The sequence below is a fragment of the Podarcis vaucheri genome (assembly GCF_965113315.1).
Source record: "Podarcis vaucheri genome assembly, chromosome: 2".
NCBI lineage: Eukaryota > Metazoa > Chordata > Lepidosauria > Squamata > Lacertidae > Podarcis > Podarcis vaucheri.
Genome location: NC_138760.1, coordinates 101,983,235 through 102,000,658, shown reverse-complemented (window position 1 = coordinate 102,000,658; position 17,424 = coordinate 101,983,235). Strand labels below are relative to the sequence as shown.

At 39.4% G+C, this 17,424-nt stretch overlaps 1 protein-coding gene and 1 long non-coding RNA gene across 14 annotated transcripts in view; one reads left to right on the top strand and one right to left on the bottom strand.

Annotated features, from left to right (window-relative positions):
* FOXP1 (forkhead box P1) overlaps positions 1-17,424 on the bottom strand; it is a 543,747-nt gene that overhangs the window by 287,450 nt on the left and 238,873 nt on the right. For all 13 annotated transcript variants that reach the window (XR_014216021.1, XM_082209686.1, XM_082209682.1 and 10 more), the window contains one exon: positions 16,895-16,960. The gene's annotated coding sequence lies outside the window, so the exon portion shown is untranslated. The remainder of the gene's footprint in view (positions 1-16,894; positions 16,961-17,424) is intronic.
* The window catches only part of LOC309525538, a 180,897-nt gene continuing 169,228 nt past the window's right edge, over positions 5,756-17,424 (top strand). The window contains exon 1 of the long non-coding RNA XR_014216396.1: positions 5,756-5,838. This is a non-coding gene — a long non-coding RNA (uncharacterized lncRNA). The remainder of the gene's footprint in view (positions 5,839-17,424) is intronic.

The window sequence follows — 17,424 nt, the reverse complement described above, 5'->3', positions numbered from 1 at the left end:
AACTGAGTCCTCTATGGCCAGGTATCTTCAGCCTTTTCGGACTCAGTATCTACTTTTTAACCCAAGCATGCATATGGGGACCCCTTTCTTAATCTTTTACCAAATATCTGCATGGTGGTAGTGCTCCAGTTGCGACCCACCATGAATCAGGTTGTGACCCACCAGTTGCTATGAACTTTCAGTGACACTATAAGACTGAGAAATTTCAGCTTGGCTTTCCTACTAAACAATATTTACTAAGACCATTACCAAAGTGCACCATATAACTAAATCAAGCCCTTAAATGTTCTGTTTTGCAAATTTCATGGGCCGCTAGGGATAATTAAAAGGACAATTATACAAAGTTGATTCAGTTTGGAAAATCAAATGGTATTTTCTGCTTTATAGCACACGGTAATCTGGTTTCTCCCTTCCTCCTCCCTATTATTACTATCTTTTGTACTTTTATGGTCAAGCAGCACAAACAAACAACAGCTGCACTTTAAAAGAGAATCTGTTATTGCTTTTTTATGATTTGGTTTTGTTTTTGCTTCACCAGTAGCTATTCCTTCCGGTAGATCATACAGAGAAGCGAGTGTGGAGAGAGATTATTATTAAAAAGTAAGGGGATGATGACATAAAAGCTGCAGCTGCACAAAGTGGTGCTGCTTTGGGTGTTTACAGTGCCGGAATGCTGTTTAGTTTGTCATTGTGTCCAACCACTACTGTAAAGCTAGTAAAGTACATTATTGGTAGCAGCAGCTCATGAAAAATACAGCAGAGAAACTGCTAGTGGCAGAAGCATTTAACTTTCTTGTTAGCCGTCCTCCCCCATGTGGCACTTTAGCACCCGCAAGTTGTTTATTATGTTCCGTGCCAGGCAAAATTGATTAAATGGGGCTCTTAAGAATCAAAGCGTTATAAATTCATGGAAATACAGCAAGCAATAAATTCCATGGAATTAAAAGCTTACTAGTGCTATTAGCATTTCAGAGTGTTTGCATTGTTAATACCAATGTACAAAAAAAAGATACTCCTGTAATACAAATGCAAGCCAATGCAGCACATGCATAAGCAATAACATTTTTACAAAATGTGATCAAAATGCAGAGACTTTTTTCCTCCTCCTTCTGACCTGAAATGCTCATTAATGTTTTAAAGAAAAATATAAAACAAAAGCAGTGATCTACAAGGAACACAATGATTTATGCCCAGTCATCATCTGGAATATCTTTTATGATTGTTTGAAAAAGAGGCAGTGTCCCAGATCACCCCTTTGCTTCAGCATGGGGCAGAGCACTAACTTCTGTTAACAAAGGGTGCAAAGGTATTTCACAGTTTTCTTTCTTAGCCCCCAATAGGCTGAATTTGGGTCATATTCATATCGAATTGGTACTCAAATAGTCACCATTTTAACAGGAGAATTTTTACCCCAGGTCTTTCTGTCATCATTCCAGTCTAACTACTAAGACATCAGAAAACATACATATATCATCAGCATATTGCTACAGACAAAAATATATATCATACAGTTAATAGATATTATTTTATTAAAGGAAAATGAGCAAAATAGCAGACTTTACAAATATAGTTGTAATGTAAATTTGCTACACTATGAAGGTCACTATGCCTTTTTAAAAGATAAAACTTTGCACTTCTAGAAAATCTTATTGAGGGTCACAAACACTTTACAAAAAACACACAGAGATTTAAAAGACTGATTTTTTAAGAGTTCAGAGTTCTGTTCATGGTGAGAATGGAGTAACAATTAGTAATACAACCACAACTTTACATGAAGCAGGGAAAACAGTCCATGCCCCCCTCATACCAGGTTTGTGTTTTTTTGAGGGGGGTGTACAGTGGTACTTCAGGTTACATATGCTTCAGGTTACATACGCTTCAGGTTACATATGCTTCAGGTTACATACGCTTCAGGTTACAGACTCCACTAACCCAGAAATAGTGCTTCAGGTTAAGAACTTTGCTTCAGGATGAGAACAGAAATCGGGCTCCGACAGCGTGGCAGCAGCAGGAGGCCCCATTAGCTGAAGTGGTGCTTCAGGTTAAGAACAGTTTCAGGTTAAGTACAGACCTCCGGAACGAATTAAGTACTTAACCCGAGGTACCACTGTATTAGGCAGTTTCCTCCGTTTAGCTCTCCTAGCTGGGATCTTATGCACACAAAACCACTAGGCTATAGCCCCACAAGGCTTCAGCTCCGAAATTAGAATTTTTGAGATACAAAATTTCATGAAAGAAAGCAACAGTGGCTTGCACTCCCCCCCCCAATGCTTCTTTGACTCATTTAATGCAGTGGGAGGGGTCCCCCCCCCAACATCAGCAGACCACATTTCTGACCCACTTCAAATGAAGCACGGAAATGTGAGGAGAGGAAGTGCAGCTGTTCTTTTCTGGTGTCTGCCTGCCTCTCAAAAAAATGTGGCAAAATCTTACGGATATTCAAATCAACATAGGAAGATATTAATCTTGTAGCCAATGCTCAGATTATGTAAGTAAACTCAGGGTTTGTGGCAAACTTCGTGGTGCTGTATTTAGTGTGTGTGTGTGTGCGCGCGCGCACACACACACGCGTGCGTGCGTGCAAAACCTAAAGGTACACTGTCCTTTTTAAGTGAGCATACCTTAGCAACTGCTGCTGTATATACGTACTAGTATAAAATAGAATGTGTCACATCTTCTTGTACATAATTAAACCTTTTTATTTCAAACAGGAGTATACACACAAATTTATTTATTTTTTTAAAAAGAATCTACATGTGAAAAGGTTTTGTGGCTCATGTGCAGAAAATGGTTTCCCAGTGATGTCTAAACAGAAGCAAGTTCAAATCTATTAGTGTCCGCGACACGCTGGCATCATGTCACCACTAATGCCTCGGACATGCTGGAATCATGTCGCCAGTAATGTATCTAGTTAGACTCTAAGGGAAACCTAATAGAAACCTAATAGAAAACTGTCTGATAAATTCATGAGTTCCAATAGAGAAGCCCTAGAATTTTATCCATTAGAGCTGGACAGTCCACGAGCACTGACCAGATGAGATTCCCCAGTACTTCCAATCTATATAGAAGAGATCAAAATCACTTAGTTTTATAAAAACAGAAGTCCAGCCCATAGAAGACTCACTCAAGAAATGTACAGCATTTCGGATAATCAGACACGCTGACACAGAACAACCAAGAATAAATTTGAGCTCACAGAATATTCCCTGCCACATGTCACGGGCTTTCTCTTAATATCTGAAATAGTCCCTCATCACAATTGCAGACAGCTAGAAAGTATGTATTCCAAATTTTCAGCTGAGAAATTTATTCACAACACATGACAACACAGAAACACACGTACAGCAACAGAGAATCAGAAATATTTTATCATCCACTGAAGCAGGTACAGTGGTACCTCAGGTTAAGAACTTAATTCGTTCTGGAGGTCCATTCTTAACCTGAAACTGTTCTTAACCTGAGGTGCCACTTTAACTAATGGGGCCTCCTGCTGCCGCCGCGCGATTTCTGTTCTCATCTTGAAGCAAAGTTCTTAACTCGAGGTACTATTTCTGGGTTAGCAGAGTCTGTAACCTGAAGCGTCTGTAACCTGAGTACCACTATACAGAGTTCTTGTGGATGCCAGGAGGCTAGTTTCCCCAAGAAAAGGGTAATTCTCCCAAGATTTCAACAACTTTTCTTGTTCTGAAATCATTCCAAAAAATGTTTTAAAATCCTGAGGCTATTACAGAAAAGGCTGTTGATCTGTCTCCCTCTGTCACCAACCCAGTTTGGATATCAACACCGAACCATAGTTTAGCAACATTTAAAGGAATGTGCTCAAACCTGAGGCCCATACATACCAACCTTGCTTCCCCTCCTCTGACAAACTGCAAGATTAAAAGCATCCAATTCCTGTTTTAAACAAATTCCAGTTGGGGTATTACATCCAAAAAGTGACAAACCGTGGTTAGTTTAAACTACAGTTTGTTGATATTGGCATGTTTCAACAAACCATAGTTTAGACCAGGTTTCCCCAACCTGGTGCCTTTCATATGTTGCTGGGCTACAAATCCCATTATCCTTGATCACTGACTACATATGGGAGTTCTATTAACTCTCTAAGGCCAGAGAGAGACCAGAAGCAACCCATATGTAGGGCAGATTCAGTTTACAATTCAGGTGTCCATGCAGAACCACTAGTCACCCCAGATAAGGGAGTGAGCGTCAGATTTAAAGGTTAGGACAAGGGAGTCATTAGTTGCTAGTAGCAAAGATAGGTCATACAAAAACAAACAAACAAAAATGCCTCTAGGGTGATTCATATCCGGAAACTCACTAGAATAATAAAGTAATTTTGCAGATCTCATAACAATTACATAAAAGTGAAAAAAGCAAAGTGACATATAGTGAGTAACAGAGCAGGAGAGCAAATATTTTAAAAGGAAAAAATGAGGATTTTTTTTTTTTTAATATCACAGTAGTCTTGAAAAGGACCTAAGGCTATTTCATATGTAACATTTTTTCCTACATGGGTGTAGGAAAATGCATGCACATTCTCATACAGAAGGTATTTGTTTTGCCACTCTACTTGTGTAGGAGCTGGTATACACTGCAGCTTTCAAACATGGGCATGTGTGCAGAACTTCCATACTGAAGGTTTACACAGGTGTACGCACCCACGATGGGAAAAAATATATGGGAACAAACTCTCAACTGCTTTAATAATATGTTTCAACTTGTGTTTCAAGATATGGCCACCCCAGAGCAGAAGACACATTGATCATCATAAAATATACCATCAGATGTGACTCACTCAAATAAAGAGCTAAAAAACCAGTCACTTAAAAATTAGACATGGGACTAGAGGATCAGTGGCTTATGAGTGACCTATAGAACAAGACTGAAAAGGAAAGGGAAATGTTCTGAATCATACAGCTGAGCCAAAAATAGGGTTGCCATATTTCAAAAAGTAAAAATTCCTGACACCCACAAAGTTGTACAGCTTTTTTTTGGAAGACCCCCAAAAATTGTTGAGCTTTTGTGGGGAAACCTCACCCCAAAATAGTGCTTTTAAGCTCTTTAAGCTGTTTTGTGTTGCCATACACCTGTGTTTTCCCAGACATTTTGCTATTGTGGCACAATTCCCCCAACACCATTTTTTGCACCCAAAAACCAGGACATGTCAGGAATTTTCCTGACGTATGGCCTAGCCAAGAATGATGTGGCAGGAGGACTGAGGCAGTAGATGAACATCCCAGGACCAACTGCAAACCACTCAAAGCACAGATGCTAAAACTGTCCCCTCTCATTAAAAATTAGCTAAAAAGTGTCTACTGACATGGCAGCACCTCTATGAGAAGAATGTGTCCAATGAAGAACAATCCAAGGCATATGTCACTTAACATGTTTGGTTGCAGTACACCGGAACGAATTATTGTATTTGTTTAATCAGATAAGTGGAATACCTTCTGTTTACATGGTGGGTATCAGCAATGGAGCAATATTATTAATTTTTCCTTCTTTCAAAGTATCACTAGTTATGCTTTACATGGGCTATACATTCACTTAAGCTTTAATATTGCAACCCCATTATGCCTTAAGTATCACAGGAGACCTTATAGAGGTAGTCAAATAAGATGGTTGCACTCAAGTAATAAGAAGCGCAAAATCTGGAGGGTAGGACTCGAACCAATGGCTTCAAGTTACAAGAAAGGAGATTCCAACTAAACATTCAGAAAAACTTTCTGACAGTAAGAGCTGTTCAACAGTGGACTCTCCCTCCTTGGAGGTTTTGAAGCAGAGGTTGGATGGCCATCTGTCATGGATGCTTTAGTTGAGATTTCTGCATTGCAGGGGGTTGGAATAGATGACCCTTGGGGTCCCTTCCAACTCTGAGATTCTATGATTCTATGAAATCAGCTGTCAAGACATGAGTGCAGAACAAGCAATCACACCAGATGGTATACCAACAGCCAGTCACTTCCTTTCTGGGTTGCACTTAAGCACTGATAATCAGAGGACTTTTTGTACCTTCTACCACAAAGCTGGTTATACAAAAGGAATTATACAAAATCGATTTAAGTAGCCCCACAACCTCCCAACCATGCACTTGGCAGCCAGTAGCAACAGGGCTTCAGAAGTGAAACATTTTTTGTCTGTTCAACTAATAGATGATTAAGTAAAAGACCTCAAACACATATGGTTGCTTCACTGGGAATTTAGAGAATTTCCATTACAGGTACTAAGGGCGTGGCAGTCTCTCTTCCTTGTACCAGATAACCAAAATCCCTCATTTTAGGGAGCAATTATTACAGCCTGCCACCAAAAATAGCTAAATGGTGAGTTCAGGTTACATTAATTTCATGGCCCCACCTTAATTCATTTGTTTGATATCTCACCCCCATTAGATGTCTGCCATCCCTGGTGATAGATCCTCAAGAGTACTATTACATAAGGCACACTGAAAACCCAAATTGTTGATTCTCTTTTAGGAATACTAAGGAAATGCTAGAAAGCAAGTGTTAATTAGCAGGAATCCATACGCTACATATTAAATAATTGTGCAATCGTAAAACTCCCAGGTGCCTCAGCAATGGAATCCAGTACAGTATAAAATTGTTAGAATAAACAACTAGGGAACACAGGATGTCAGCTGTGAAACATGTTAGCTATACCTAAAAGGTTAATCAATCTGGCAACCTCACTTTTATTTGATGGAAAGCAGACCTGTGCTGGTTTTAGCCTGTAAGAATATACCAGCACCTAATGCTTATCCATCCACTGTGCCTTTCAATTCCTTTGTTTTGGGCAGGCAGTACACTGAAATGTTCAAGTAGTAGGATTGCTGTAAACTTTATTTTTTATTCCCTGTATACAAGAGAAGGGAAGAAAAACAGAACTAAAAAGGTACTAAGGATAGCCAGGCACTGACAGTACCCTACAGCCACAACTGGCCAATGCTACATCATTCCCATGTATTTTTGCAGATCCACTAGAAATACACAGCAGTGAATAGATAAACTGCCTTTTAGTTGAATGTTACTGTAACATATTTTATGTATCTGATGTGTCTCCGTCCTTCATATGTGTAGGAGGGTACATAACACCTGACTGATTCAATTCAAAAGTACCCAGCTCCCAAATCAGTTGGAATAATAATAATAATAATAATAATAATAATAATAATAATAATTTTATTTATTCAATTTATATACTGCCATTTATCCAAAGATCCCAGAGTGGTGTACAACATTAAGGACATGCTTTATGCAGCATAATAATAAAAACATACTATAGGGCATACTAATAGACAGCATAACAACAACAACAACAACAACAACAACAACAACAACAACACCCCCACATTTAATAAGCCATAGATTATTTAATGGCTGAAGGCCTGGGTTCATTTTTTTTTTGCAATTCAAGTGTCATCCAAATAGGATACTACATAACATAGTACACCACTTTCTGTCCTCTCCTTACTTATAAGCCTGTAACATGGTACAGTCAGTTCCCTAGCGACTGACAGCTGCACTAGTACATCAATCCCAATTGTAGCTGCTACACCATGGTTCAAACAACGTCTATATCACAGGATCGGAAAAAGAGGCCTGAGTTACACATACCCAAGCCTATGAATTCCTAGGTCAGCATATTTATCAGTTTGAAATGATTTATCTTGCATCCTACACATTCTACAGATACTTAGGTTCATTAATGTCAACAGGTCTACTCTGAGTAGGACTTGCACTGGATATGACCTTCTGGCACCAGACAGCCAAAGTTAAATGTATCTACAGGCCTCACCCCACTTGTGCACAAAGAGTATGTGCGTACCATTTTCAGCACCAAAACAGGGCAAGGCAGAGGCGGAATCGGGTGGAACAGGGCTGGGCTGGGGTGGAACAGAATGGATGGGACTTAAACGCATCTCGCAGATGCATGTGGCGCTGAATAATGGAACCCCCACATAAGTGAGAATTCCCCTGTAGTTCAAAGGAGGAACAATTCAGCCTCAGAGCTGACCCTCATTCTGGATTATCCATAAAACCTTCCCCATTTTGAATAGACCAGCTTCAGGTTCCTCAAATGAATCAATGATCATAATTTTCCTCTGGATTATCAACACGAGAGATTATACAGAATGTGTATTTTGGATCAGAAGAAAATAATACATCCCGTGTTTTTCCAAGGTTTAATCAGCTTTTCATGTACACCATGGTGATGATCAATCATCTTTTAGAATGTTGCTAACAGCTTTTATCTTCTGAGACAATTCGAAACAACACCGAGCCTGTCAGTGTACAGATTTTAGTTTGACATAGAATCTGAAAAATTGCAGGAGGCCTAAGGATCAAAGTAGGCATATGCCAACCACCAAGCTATTGTGCTTGTTGTGTTGCACAGTTAATAATAAAGATTTTAACTGGGGTGATGGCTCACCATAAAGAGTATAGTACTCATACCAACTGATGTTTAAGTTTTGTTTATGTTCTATTCAAACATCTAACATCAATTAACCACAGGAAAGGCTACACTATGGCAGAAAGCAAATTCTTTACTTCCTTTACTTGAGCTTTAAAGGTAGCCATTTCTGCCACAATACTTAAGTCCCTAGCTTCAATACAGGAGTGGTACCTTCCTATCACTACTTGCGACCTTGCTTCCTGCTCACAAGGACACAACAAACTACCAAAGGCCAAGCAAAATATAGTTCCCCATTCAGATCCTGCCATTTCATTGAAAACAAAAGGAGCTCATGTCATGAATGAACAAGCTGGAGGCCAAATTACAACCCCAACTATGCAATGCAAAAGCCATCTACAAGTACATCACTAAGGCCATCATATGGTTTCTAAGCTGGAAGGCAGAGGTCTCCTACACTGGAAGATGATACACATGCCAAACCTTTTCTTCCTATGGAAACTCTTATTCATAATAATAATAATAATAATAATAATAATAAATATTCAAGACCAGAAACTAGTTTGGTGGACCATGTTCTCTACATATGTTGTAGAAGGATAATCACACACTAACACACCCTCATCAAACATGACTCAAAGAGTAACTTTTACAGTTGAGAAAATATTATCTGAAGAACAGGAGAAAAGTCTAAAATTATAGCCCTTGTGTTCCCATGCCACCACACCTGAGCCAATATAATATACACAGACATATTCTGTATTTAATGTTCAGAAAGGTTAAGGAAGGCATGAAAAAATTAAATGGGCCAAAAGTAAACAATAGAAACATGCTCTCCTGAGATGATTAACTAGAGCAGATAATAGCCTATAGAGAACTCCTCTGGCAAATCTTTGAAGTCTTCGATACAGCATTCTAGTGGCTCATATTAATGAGATTTGTTCAAATAGTTTTTAAATTAATCCAAAATGTCCTAATCTAATTTATAAATCTTCCTGACCCAATTGCTTTATAAAAAGTCACAGTTTCATCCATCTATTCTCCACAGTAGTCTTCCAGTTCAGTGATATAAATTGTTTTACATTTTCTGTCTCTTGTGATAAGAACATACACAGTCCTTTTTGGCAGAAAGAGGACAACTGTCCACCCACAGTGTACAGCTGTAACGCCATTTATGTCTTTACCCATTGGGGGGGGGGAGAAACCCAATTAATAATTTCCTATTGTCTTTTAAACAAGGATCTCAAAACAATCTGGAATAGTTACTTTCACAACACCCTAGTGATGCAACAGGAGGTTAACAGTGCCCATTTTAAAGAGAGCTGTGCAACTCTACAAAGCTGGCAAATAACATCAGCAAGGTCACATAGCATGAAAAGTATCACTATTCAGCATAGCATGAAGGAACTCCAAATCTAATCTTCCTCAGGTAACACTTTGTTATATCTGATAGAGCCAAACTATACCATGTTGATTCCAACACACATCGTGTTTCATTCAGTTAATGGGTAGGATTTGCAGATCTCAAGGCATACTGCCAAGGTGCTTACGTGAGTTTCATTTGCTTTCACTTTAATTTCTTTGCTTGACTATGTGTTTTAAACAGTGTATCTTTCCATAAATCACAAAACTGTTCCTGACCCAAGACAGAAAGCAAGATATGACAACCAGGTGAGAGAGGCTTAGTTTACTGTGGGTGACAACAATTGCAGTGGCAGACTCCTGATTTTTGTCTCAAATTTAGTCCCATACAAGTCTCTAAACTGTGTTGATCCAAGATTCTGTGATGTCTGAAAATATGAAATAGTCAACTATACTGACCCAAAGCTGCTATGACATTTTCTGAAAACCTACCTTTGCACAAAAAACAGTTTGTCTACTCCTCAACAGATTCATACCAACTGAGATTCTTCTTTGCTATTTATTTTTAGCCTTCTGTTCGTGAGAACATGCTAGAAAGTGTGTGTTCCTGTTGCAAATGACACAAACAGGTCCTTGGCAATTGGTTCTATTTCTCTCTCCCCCCCCCCCTTTATTTCTTATTTCTGTTTTTATAATGTATTTTGTAGTTTTATTGTTTATTTTTATGCTGTGAACCATCCTGAGATCTACCGATGAACGGCTGTATACAATTTAAAAAAATAAAACTAAAATTTAGAATTTGATTGAAAAGTTGACCAAATCAAAATGAGTTCAGGTTACAATCTCGGCAAGTGTTGAAGCAATCTCACAAATTGCTCACAGTATGCAGATTCCTGATAGAACAGAAAAATTGTTGCAAAAACCCTGATAGATGAGCAAAGCCTGTGATGAAATTTCATCCAAAGTCACATGAGAAATATAGTGGGGACGGGGTGACTGAAATCTACTCTAGGACCCATTCATTCTGTTACCCAAATATTAAGTTGTAGCTGGAAGACTCTTCCCCCCAAGCCTTGTGCAAAAGACATATGCTTGGGATCCCACTAATATATTTCTTATAGTATTCAGGGGCAAAACTAGGCTTTATTTCATCCGGTCAAAGACCCAGTTTGGTACCCCTCCTTGACCATTTGTGTACATACACAGAGGCTGGAAGCCTCAATGGCACCTCTCTGGAGGCTTCACAAGGGGCAAAAAAAACCCTGAATAGTGTCCCCGGAGTATTTGATAACTGGGAACATTCTCACTACAGAAATCTGATATAGCCTTATTTAAAAATATCTGACAGAGATGAAATATATTTATATTATATCTTTGCATGAAATCCTTCTGTAATAAAGTACTAAGTTTTAAAAATGCAGAAAGAAAGCATTACAGTGCACTCACTGCATCCAGACAACAGATCTGTTGTTTACCAAGGCCACCACTGTTATCAATATTTTTTTTCCACATTTACCTAATTCTTACAAAAATTATCATTTGAAATTTCAAACTCTTCATACCTCCCCCAAAACAATTTTGTATGATTCTTCCCCATCACAAGTTCTTTTTCCTAAAGACTATCTATAGATATTATCTGAAGACCCAGAATTCCAAGTTGGGTTACAGTAGGAGAGGAGTATTTGGAATGCTGTGTAGAGCAGTGCTTTCCAAACTGTGTGTCGTGACACATCAGTGCAGGCATAGGCAAACTCGACCCTCCAGATGTTTAGGGACTACAATTCCCATCATCCCTGACCAATGGTCCTGTTAGCTAGGGATGATGGGAGTTGTAGTCCCAAAACACCTGGATGGCCGAGTTTGCCTATGCCTGCATTAGTGTGCCAGATGCAGTGTGTAGGGGTCTTGTGTGAACCTCTTGGGGCTGAAAAGGGGTTAGTTTAACCTCTGGCTGCAGTAAAACTGAATTATTGTGTCGTGAAATGATACATGCCTAAAAAGTGTGACACCAACATAAAAAGTGTGGAAAACTCTGGTGTAGAGTTCCGGTTGCTTTGCCTCATAAAAGGAATTGCAAAGCTAGAGAAGGTTCTGAAAAGGTCAACAAAAATTCCTAAAGGGGTAGAGAAACTCCACTAGGAGGAAAACTGCAACGTTTGGGACTTTGTAGGTTAGAGAACAGGTGAGTTAAGAGGTGATACGATATAGAAGTTTGTGAAATTATGCATGGGATGCAGAAAGCAGCCAAAAAAGTTTCTCTCTCTTTTGTAACACTAGAAACTCAGGGATATGCAACGAAGCTGAATGACTGAGCATTCAGAACAGACAAAAAAATGTCCTTCTTCACACAGCACACATTTAAACTATGGAATTTGCTCTCATAAGAGGCACTGCTGCTGCACTCAGGTCCTGCTTGTAGATTTTCCATGGGATTCTGGTCGGCCAATGTGAGAGCAGGATACTGGACTTGATGGGCCAATGGCCCCATACAGCAGTCCTGTTCTTTTGTTGGATACCTTTTGTTATCAATAATGTATAACTTTACTTACATGTTTTTATAGAATTTCCTCCTCTGTTTTCAGTATACAAATAACAAGTAACATTCAAATGAATTTGTTTGGTTAAATTAAAATGGCTTTTATGTATTTAAACAAATGTATGCAGCTAAGAAGCTAACACCATTATTAAGCATGTTATTCTGTGTATGTCTTTATCTAGAAATCCGATATTTTAATTTAGAGTCTTATTTTGAAGGAAGGTGGTTTTGGATACAGCAACTTAATTAGGCGTTATGATTTACAGTGCAAATTCAAGGAGAATGTATAGATCTGAAATTTATAGGCACGATCCTACAAACATTAAATTGTTTGAAAAATATCAGTAGAAGAATTAAGCATGTGCTTAGCTCTCGCCAAATGAAATCAGTAAAACTCAAAAGTGTATAATTCTGTCTACATTTGTTTGTTGTTGTTTAGTCGTGTCTGACTCTTTGTGACCCCATGGACCAGAGCACGCCAGGCACTCCTGTCTTCTACTGCCTCCCGCATTTTGGTCAAACTCCTGTTAGTAGCTTCGAGAACACTGTCCAACCATCTCGTCCCCTTCTCCTTGTGCCCTCAATCTTTCCCAACATCAGGGTCTTTCCCAGGGAGTCTTCTCTTCTCAGGAGGTGGCCAAAGTATCTGCTCCAATTACCGCACAATTGAGCTCATTTCACATGCTAGCAAGGTTATGCTTAAAAGTCTACAAGGCAAGCTTAAGAAGTATGTGGACTGAGAACTCCCAGAATTGCAAATGGATTTCGAAGGGGCAGAGGAACCAGAGGCTAAATTGCAAACATGCGCTGGATTATGGAGAAAGCTAGAGAGTTCCAGAAAAACATCTACTTCTGTCTACTTAGTGCCACATATATTTGACCATAATTTAAGTTTCTGCTTAACGTTGTCATTGTTGAGTATATTGAATTGTATGGTAGCACCTTATGCTGCAGTTTCTGCCCTGTGTTAAGTGGGATAAAATATATCAAATAAACAGAGATTTCCACCCCCCTTGAAATAATCTTCAAAATTTATAGAAAGATTGAAAGAAAAATGTTGTTTCAGTAATATTCCCTTCTTTTTATATAGGTTTAAGGACTACAAAAATATCCCTGTAGGATTTTTAAAAGCACAACCTGGCTGTTGCAACGAACAGTTTGATCACTAACACACAAAACAGGATTCACCTGAAATTAAGCAATCAAAGCAATTGAGCTTGATCTCAATCAACCAAACCCTTAACCTTTCTTATTTCAATGGCACTACTCCAATTAGCGCTCCATCACCATTTCCATTACAGACACCCACTCCTATGGGTTTTATTGTCTTGGTGATTTTCATTCTCAACAGGATGAAAGTGGGCCTGTAAGTTTCCAGCCAAAATGCAAATTACTGTATAGTACATACGCCTGTTTTGTTCATTTCCTACCAAAAAGGAGAAGGGCCAATGTTCTATATGAAATCATGATGGAAAATAGTACTGACAGGAGTACAGGTAAGCAGGAAAAACATGTGCCTGTGGTAGCCAACCAGCCAGTATATGTGGTATACTGAGTAACTTCTCCCAGTTAATAGCTTCAGTACCTGCTCTCTTATATAAGGCAAGTCAACAGGGCAAATTCTCCTGCACACAAGTTTGTTGCCATAGTGCAAAACTTCTTTGCTAGCTTTGTATTTCCTATCCTAAAGTTATTTTGCGGCTGCTGGTGTATGCCTAGGTCCTGCTTTGGAAGCGACTGCAGCTTTCTCTTCCTTCAGTCTTCCTTCTCTGTATATTGCTCTGCGGACGTTCGCTCAATATGGAAGGGGACACTACCATAGTTGTACAAAATTAATTAATAAATAAAAACACTGAAATGATCCCATAATCGGAAAAGGCAATGTATGATAGAAAATGTTGAAACTTTGTGACTTATGGACCAATAAAGTAATTTCCACCCACTCGGAATGACTGCAAAAGCAGGGCCTGAAAGACAGAGCTGTTCCACCAGGCCTTTTGTCAGGGCGCAGCCTGACACCCTCCTCTGGCAATCTGCACAAAATTTTGCTTGATGGTTGCCATTAATTTGATTTTAATTTAATTTAATTAATTTTATAAGGAATGTTTTAGAATGTTGGACTATTTTGATTGTTGTTAGCCACCCTGAGCCCAGCTTCAGCTGGGGAGGGCGGGATATAAATAAAATTTACTATTATTATTATTATATTTTCACTTTACAATTACAGCTAAATTTGAATATTTCCATAGATGAAGCTGTTGTTATCAACAGTTAACATTGCATAATAGTCAGTTGTAACTCCCGATATCCTGATGAACTGTTTAATAATTATTACAGTGGTACCTTGGTTTAAGAACAGCCCTGTTTACGAACTATTCGGTTTAAGAACTCCGCAAAACTGGAAGTAGTGTCCCGATTTGTGAACTTTACCTTGGTCTAAGAACTGAATCTGAATGGTGGAAGGGCACGGGTGGTGGAAGGCCTCATTAGGGAAAGTGTGCCTCGGTTTAAGAACGGTTTCAGTTTAAGAACGGACTTCCGGAACGAATTAAGTTCATAACCAGAGGTACCACTGTATTCAGATTATTCAAGAATAATTTAAAAACTGTCCTGCATGTAAACACATAATGATACTGAGAGACCGAAGACTAACAGTTACTGACTTTATATAATGGAGCATTCACTACCTACAGCTACACGACTGATGCTTGTTGCTATGGCACTTAACTATTAATTTCTGAGAGAAAGTGAATATAAAACAGCCAGATGAACATCAGCCAGATAACATAGATTCATCTCCAAATACTGGCAGACATTACTGCCTGTCTTAATTGTAATTTGCCCCTATAAGGATAGAGGGAACTGCCTCATTTCAAGTCAGAAACAATGAAGGGCAGCTAATGCACTGAATTATTGGTGTGTTTGTTTAAAAAAAACTTTTTTGGTAGTACAGTGGTGCCCCGCAAGACGAATGCCTCGCAAGACGGAAAACTCGCTAGACGAAAGAGTTTTCCGTTTTGGAGGTGCTTCGCAAGATGAATCTCCTATGGGCTTGCTTCGCAAGACGACAATGTCTTGCGAGTTCCTGCTGGGTTTTTTTCCTCCCCCCCTTTTTTCTAAGCCGCTAAACCGCTTATCAGCTGATCCGATCAGCAGATAAGCCGATAAAAGCAGCTAAAAGCAGCTAAAAGCCGCTAATAGCGCTAAGCCGCTTATCAGCTGATCCGATCAGCAGATAAGCCGATAAAAGCCTCTAAAAGTCGCTAATAGTGCTAATCCGCTAATCCTTCAATGGGCTTGCTTCGCAAGACGAAAAAAACCGCTAGACGAAGAGAATCACAAAACAGATTCTTTTCGTCTTGCGAGGCACCACTGTAAGTCTCATTGAAATCAATGCAAATGTTCAGATGTAAAACATAAGTTAGTGTACTTGAGAGTTGAGATGAGCCATAGGTTTGCCTCTTTCCTTCTCCTTTTCCTGCACAGCCAGGTGGAGCTGTTCAGAAGCTTCTCTTCATTTTTGATGAACCATGGTTTCAAGGTTTGCAAGTTTCAAACAGACCATAATTAATAACCCTAGTTTTTCAACTCAGACAAAAAGGCACATTGGGGTGAAGCAAAAACTCTGAACGCTCAGCTACATGGGAGGAGGAAGAGGGCTGATCATAAAACCTCATGGCATCCAAAAGTGGCCAATGAGTCTGAACAGCATAAGCATTTTTTATACCAGTTACACCAGAGGTCGGCAACGCTTTTTGAGGCCAGGCCAGTCCACTCCCCGGCAGACCTCTCGGTGGACCGGACTGTGCACACCCGGACGTGCACTCAAGCTATTTCAGGTGCACTTCCAGGATTGAGGAACGCCCATGTGCATGTGCACACGGCGCTCTTCCGACCCGGCGCTATTTCTGGCGCTCTTCCGACCCGGAAGTCGGTCCCCACGGTGAGGGGGGGAAAGGGTGCTGCGAAAAAAAGAGCACAGAATCCCAAAACTGATCCACGGAACAGCCGTGGGCCAGTTCCAGGAAGCTCATAGGCTGGAACCAGCCCATGGGCCTTAGGTTGCCAACCTCTGGGTTACACTGAAACACATTCCAGCTTGTACTGACACAGCTACACAAAGCATACCCAAAATCTGCTATAACCACCAGCCGCAAAATAACTTTAGGATAGGAAATACAAAGCTAGCAAAGAAGTTTGAAATATACTATTTGTTAAATACAACATAAATCTGAGGCTACAATTCATTTATGAGAAAAATGCCTTGAGAAAAATGCTGCAATCCTAAATACATTTTTTTTCTAGGTAGGAAGTTCCATTGAGCACAGTACTTCTGAGTAAACATGCATAGGATTTTACTCTCCAAGAACTATGATTTAGCCACAGCTCCCAGAATAGTCCACTACTTTTGTTTACAGCTCTGATACTTCCAGACTTGTGTTCTCACTGGGTTCCAACAGGATTCTGAGGCGCTTCACAGTGCCATGTGACACATCCACAGGAAAACACGCAGTAAGGCAAGATACTGAACCCATGCATTTGCTTCACTCCACATGGAAATCAAGCGCAAACATGTAATTTATTTACCTTTTAAGTGGCTTCGGCCAAGCAATCTTCAGCTACAGCCAACCAAAAAAGGTCAATCTTCTTACCCTGGAATCAAAATGGATACAACAGTATGACTGACCAGGGCTAGCGACAATATGAGAGATATTTTCACAGAGATATTATCAAGGGCAACTGTAAATAAAACAACAAATGAATCCAATTGCATTTAATGGTGAATGACTTTCAGAGCAAGGTAATAAAAACAATCAAGTCACAGGACAGTTAGTTATCAGTAGCAGCCATTGTGAAGCTCAGTTCAAACAAACAAAACATAATCTTTGGGGGCAAAGAAAAACTCTACAGATGAAACTGACTTTGTTCTCTCTAGCACAAACTTTCGCAATCTTGATGTTTATCCATTTATTCTCACTTTAAATAATATATTACTCAGAAGCCTTTGTTCTCAGAGATCGGGTAGGTTTCAGTGCAACATATACATGTGGCTATGTATTGATTTAATTCTTTTTAAGGCTTACTTTTGTTACCACAGTCCTTATTGCTCTTGTTGT